Genomic DNA, 6,000 nt, shown 5'->3' with positions numbered 1-6,000 from the left:
GAAAAACGTAACTGACAATGGACCTGGGGAGACTTCAATCCACATATGAGGAGCCTTCCTGGGAATGTCCAAGGTTGCATGTGAGCAATGGCTGCTCTACCTGTAAAAAGCTGAATCATTCATGGACATGTGACTTTCCCAGGTGGCTACAAACTCCATCTTGTTGCCGTGATTTTGCACAGAAGAACAAAGGGGTTTCCACCCACAAGAGAGAAAATATAAAAGGCCCTGGAAGCCTCTCCATTTTATCTTCAGCTAGCTCAAGAGATGGCCTCTCTGCCCCAGAGAGATGCCTGAAAGAAACTGGAACAAAGGACAGTAACTACCGGGGTGTGAATAGTTGCTGGACCCAGGCCATAAACTACAATGTTGGTCTGAAAAGGATTGGGCCTCGACTAGGAGGGAGTCCAGTCTGTGAAAGAAACTTAATGGACCATCTCTGAGGGTGAGATTTCATCTGTAATCAGTTTCTTAATGTATTAGGCTTAGACTTGCATGTTTTGTTTTATGTGGCTTGGTAACTTACTTTGTTCTGGCTGTTATTACTTAGAACCACTTAAATCCTACTTTTTATACTTAATAAAATCACTTTTGTTTTTAATTAACCCAGAGTAAGTGATTAATACCTGGGGTAGCAAACAGCTGTGCATATCTCTCTGTCAGTGTTATAGAGGGTGGACAATTTGTGAGTTTACCCCGTATAAGCTTTATACAGAGTAAAACGGATTTATTTGGGGTTTAGGCTCCCAGAAAGACTGAATACTGGGTGCTGGGAAAGTCCCTGTTAACTGAGACGCCCCTGTGCTAAGTGAATCTTAGTTTCTGTGAACTGCCGGGGTGTGTGGCCCAACCTCGTGGTCTGTGCTGGAGCTGACTGGTGTGTCTAGTTCAGCAAGACAGGAGTGGAGGGAAGCCTTTTCTGGCAGGGGGGTTTGTTCTCAGTGGTATCCCAGCACATCTAGTGACAGTCTTGAGGGAGTTTCTGTAACCCAGCCTGTCAAACAGTGGTTGGGGCACTAGCGTAGAACCTATGAGAACCGGGGTTGACTCTGCTCTGCTACAGGCTTCTTGTGTGACCCAGGCACGTCACTTAAGGTATGTCTACACTTCAATAAAAGAAAACCCCTATGACGCTGAGTCTCAGAGCCCAGCTCGGTTGACTGGGGCTTGGGCTGTGGGGCTAAAAATTGCAGCGCAGACATTTGCGCTCGGGCAGGAGCCTGGGCTCTGAGGACCCCCCACCCCACCCATGAGGTTTTAGAGTCCAGTTGTAAACATCTACACTGTACGTTTTAGTCCTGCCGCCTGAGTCAGCTGACCCAGACCAGCCATGGCCATACAGTGGGTCTTTTATATATCCATTGAGGTCCAGATTCTCAAAGGAATACTCCTATGGGAGTTAGGCACCTAAATGCCTTTGGGGATCCGGGCCTCAGTTTCTCTGTGCCTCCGTTCACCACATATAAACTGGGGGTGACAGCATTTCCCTACCTCATAAATACATTCATGAGTGTAAGATGCTCAGACACAGTGGTGATGGGGCCCATATAAATGCCTAAAATAGATGTGTTGAATAGCGTTATTGGCGGAGAATTACTGTCATGTTCCACTCCATAGGTAGCTGCATTTTAGAAGCTGATGAATGATCCATTACATGCCATTCGTAAAATAATTTGGGATACACCTGCTGCTTCAGATAAATAACCCATCATTGCTCCATCCAGGGCTTCTCCTACAAAGAATTTATATGGTAGTAGATATAAAAGACAGCTGTTTGCACTTGGCAAGCACAACCCCATCTACTTTTCCAAGGGATCGCGTTTCCAAACAGACATAGTTTGGGGTTTATTTTTTTTTAATTTCACAAAGGTTGGCTGGCTACAGCACAGCTCAATTTTCCACGACAGACGACGGTACTTTGGGAGCTAATATTACGTGTTAATCTCTTTGGTGTCCAGGCAAATGGAGCGCATAGAAATGGAAAAACTCACCACAGAGCATTTCTACGGCGAGTGAAAACACAAATGTTTTGGAACCTTCAGTCGCTAGGCAGGTGGTGAGCTGAGATTACCGTTTATTGTGCAAAAAAGAGAGGCTTGGTTTTACTGCTCCCCAATAACTTTCTTGCATGTCCATTTTGTACACCTATTGTGGTTTGACACAACCCAAGATTGTGAGCTCTATGGGCCAGGGAGTGTCCTGTTAATCACCGTCTGTAGAGCACTAACACAATGGGGTCCGATACTGGATTTGGGCTACTATACACTATCCAGAAAAAAAAAGTCATCAACATGACAAAATGGGAGTCATGACTTCAAAGGAGTGTAAGGAATTGGCAAGTGTTTACATGTGCACTGCCCTCTATTGGATAGAATCAGAACTGTTCAATTGTGGGTCATAGGCCTATACTGCTAATAGCTGAAGGAGCGTCCCCTTGAACCCAAGTAATAGATGCGGTTAGGAGCGTGCTCTACAAAAGCGATGTGTATATAGCATGTACACACACACACGGTTAATATGATGTGTGCCACCTATTGTCACGTGTTTATGTAGCATTGTTCCCACGTTAGCAGGCTCAGTAGAGTTATTGTGATTCACAGCAACTGGCTTGCTGAGTCCAGCTCTTCTGCAAGGCCTGTGCATTTGGTGCAGGAGAACCTGGGTTCTAGCACTGCCCATGTTTAAGGAGTGGGGTGACTGCAGACCCAGTAAAAGGAATAAAATGAGCATAGAGCCAGGTTGCTGAGGGGCCCACTTTAAGCAAATAGATTTCTAGATGCCAAGGCCAGATGGGACCAGTGTGAGCATATAATCTGACCTGCTGTGCAACACAGGCCAGAGAACTGCCCTGCAATAATTCCTAGGGCAGAGCTTTTAGAAAAACATCCACGCAGGGTTTAAAAATTGTCGGCGATGGAGAATCCACCCCCCACCCTCAGCAACTTGTTCCAATAGTTAATTACTCACTGTTAAAAATGTGTGCATTATTTCGTCTGAATGTATCCAGGTCAAACTCCCAGCCCTTGAACTGTTCCAGCTCCATGTTACCAAAGCCACCCACCCCACACACACCCTTTCTTCAGACCACTTTGAGATCTACTGTGGTCATCGTGAAGCAAGTGGCTGCAGAGAAGACGGAGTTGGCCACAGGCTTGCTGGAGCTGACCCTGGACGTGACAGAATGGGTTGCAAGTCTGGTACTATTTGGTGTTTTTCTTCAAGTCCCAGCTCCTGGAGTCATGCTGTTATGGAAGGACGAGTTCTCATTTAAAACAATAAGTAAGCCCTCACCGTTCCACAGACACAGCCCCCCCCAAGGCGAGAAGTGAGGGGCAAAGAGACCTATCTTGTTTTAAGACTGAGCTTGATACGTTTATGAGGAGACACCCTACAACGGCCTATGCAAATATTAGCCAATATCCCCAACGGCTGGTGATGGGACACTAGATGGGGAGGGCTCTGAGTAACTTCAGAGAATTCTTTCCCAGGGGTCTGGCTGGTGGGCCCTGCCCACGTGCTCAGGGTCTAACTGATCCCCAGGAAGGAATTCTCCCCCATGTCAGACTGGCAGAGATCTTGGCCGGGGGGGGAGGGAGCAGGTTTCTCCTTCCTCTGCAGTATGGGGCACAGGGCACTTTCTGGTTTGATCTAGAGTAAATGGTGGAGGCTCTGTAACTTGAAGACTGTAAACAGTAGCTCAGCCAGAGATTATGGGCCTACTCCAGGAGTGAGTGGGTGAGGTTCTGTGGTCACATGATCAGGAGGAACCCCCCCCACCCCTTCTGCCATTAAATGTAGGCATCTCTCAGAAAAGCTTGAAACTGTGACCCCTGGAGGCTCAAACACCGGACGCCACAAAGCACCCAACAGTTCTTATTTTTTAAATCTCGTGATTGCTGAGGGCCTGCCTCCCTGGGGCTTGCAATATACTGCGGGGTTTGAACTTTGAGCTAGCTAGGCAGCCCGATCGAACCAGCCGGTTTTTATTAAGCCACCTCTTGTTTCTCAAAGAGACAGTCTCTGCTGTAGCCTCTGACTGGGCCTGGAGTGGAGCCTGGGTGTTTGTTTAACCCCCTTGCACTCCTCCTATCTGACTAAGCAGAGAGCCAGGTTCAGGTAGGCTCAGTCTCCATCTCCGATTTTCTCAGGGGGTAGCACCACTTCCCTCCCTGTCCCAGAGTCCTCCCTGCCAGCTCCAAAACATACCAGCTCCCCCGCCCAGGGGAGGGTGCAGATTACCCTTTTTGATGCTGTCGTGCCTCAGTTTCCCTCTGGGTGGGCTGGGGTTTCTCCAGCCTGAGAGGCCAGGTTGGAAGCTTTGGCCCTCTGGCCAAGGGCAGAGTCTAACTAAAAGGGTCTCCCAGCCATCTGTGCTCAGTCACCTCATCCTCAGTCCTGTGACCCTTCCCAGGCTGCGTCCATCATGAAGCCTGGGCACAGGGGGCGCCTCGGCCCGTGCTGCTCTTAAAGGCCCAGCTCATTTTGTAACCCCCCCGGACATACCAGCAGAGGGCTAATACGCCCCCTTCACGCCTGCTGCCCAGGCTCATCGCTCAGGCGCTGTAGGCTCTGTGCCCTTCCCAGTGTCCATTGCCTGCCCCTGCCTCTTCCCAGCCTGAGGTACAGGGAGTGGCCTGTTCCAGGCTTGCCACCTCCCGGATTCAAGGAAAAATCTGCCCCTGCCCACCCCCAGCCTGACTCTCTTCTTCAAGCATTCCCTCATCAGCCTGACCCCCCCCATCCATAAGCCCCTAACCCATTCCCTCCCAGGAGTCCCTGCCTCCCCCACTCCCCGTTTCTGCTCCCTACATGTCCCTGTTGGAAAGCCTCCGTCTGTCTGTCCCACTTCCCCGTCCTAGGTGCTGAGAGGAGCAGGAACCTCAGCCACTGTTGAGGGCCTGGCATGTGGAGCAGGATGACTTATGAGAAGAAGCTGAGGGAATGGGGCTTGTTTAATCTGAAGAAGAGAAGAATGAGGGGGGGATTTGATAGCTGCTTTCAACTACCTGAAGGGGGGTTCCAAAGAGGATGGATCTAGACTGTTCTCAGTGATGGCAGATGACAGAACAAGGAGTAATGGTCTCAAGTTGCAGTGGGGGAGGTTTAGGCTGGATATTAGGAAAAACTTTTTCACTAGGAGGGTGGTGAAGCACTGGAATGGGTTCCCTAGGGAGGTGGTGGAATCTCCTTCCTTAGAGATTTTTAAGGCCCTGCTGGGATGATTTAGTTGGGGATTGGTCCTGCTTTGAGCAGGGGATTGGACTAGATACCTCCTGAGGTCCCTTCCAACCCTGAGATTCTCTGATTCTATGATGCTTCCAGCAGCCATGTGACTTGCCTGCCTCTTGCAAGTTGCTTGTAAGTTACAAGTGGAAAAAAACCAAAAAAACCAACCTGGCACATTGCAACTAGTAACTGACAAGCCAGTAGAAAAACTAGCCAGGTGGCAACCTTAGCCAAGTGTTAAAGCTGTTCAACAATTTAGAATTGGCCAGTAGCCTAATGATTAAAAAAAAACATATCTGTGGGACTGGCTAGCAGGCCACCCTCCTTTGCACCACCCCTGGTGTGTTAGTGGAGGCTGAATTTCTCCTCTATGCTGGGCATGGCTTGAGTGTCTCCCCTTCCTGCACTCCATGTTTAGGGAGTAGAGGGTTCTCCTGTGGGTAACATGATGGGAACGGCAGAGTTTGAACAGGGAACCCCTAGAGGCAAATGCATGCGCTAGAGCAGTTTGTCCTAACGCACTGCGGGGGTTAGAGTGTTGTAACAGCCTCACAGCCTCTGTGGAGCAGGAACAGAGAGGCCCTGTAATTAGGGTGACCAGACAGCAAGTGTAAAAAAATCGGGACGGGAGTGGGGGGTAATATGAGCCTATATAGGAAAAAGCCCCCAAAATCGGGACTGTCCCTATAAAATCAGGACATCTGGTCACCCTACCTGTAATACACACTGAACAGTGGGTTTCAGTAGCTCCCCTCTGGGCTGGCACCTCGTACT

This window comes from Mauremys mutica, chromosome 2 (genome assembly GCF_020497125.1).
Source record: "Mauremys mutica isolate MM-2020 ecotype Southern chromosome 2, ASM2049712v1, whole genome shotgun sequence".
Classification (NCBI taxonomy): domain Eukaryota; kingdom Metazoa; phylum Chordata; order Testudines; family Geoemydidae; genus Mauremys; species Mauremys mutica.
Note: the sequence above shows the minus strand (reverse complement) of the source record.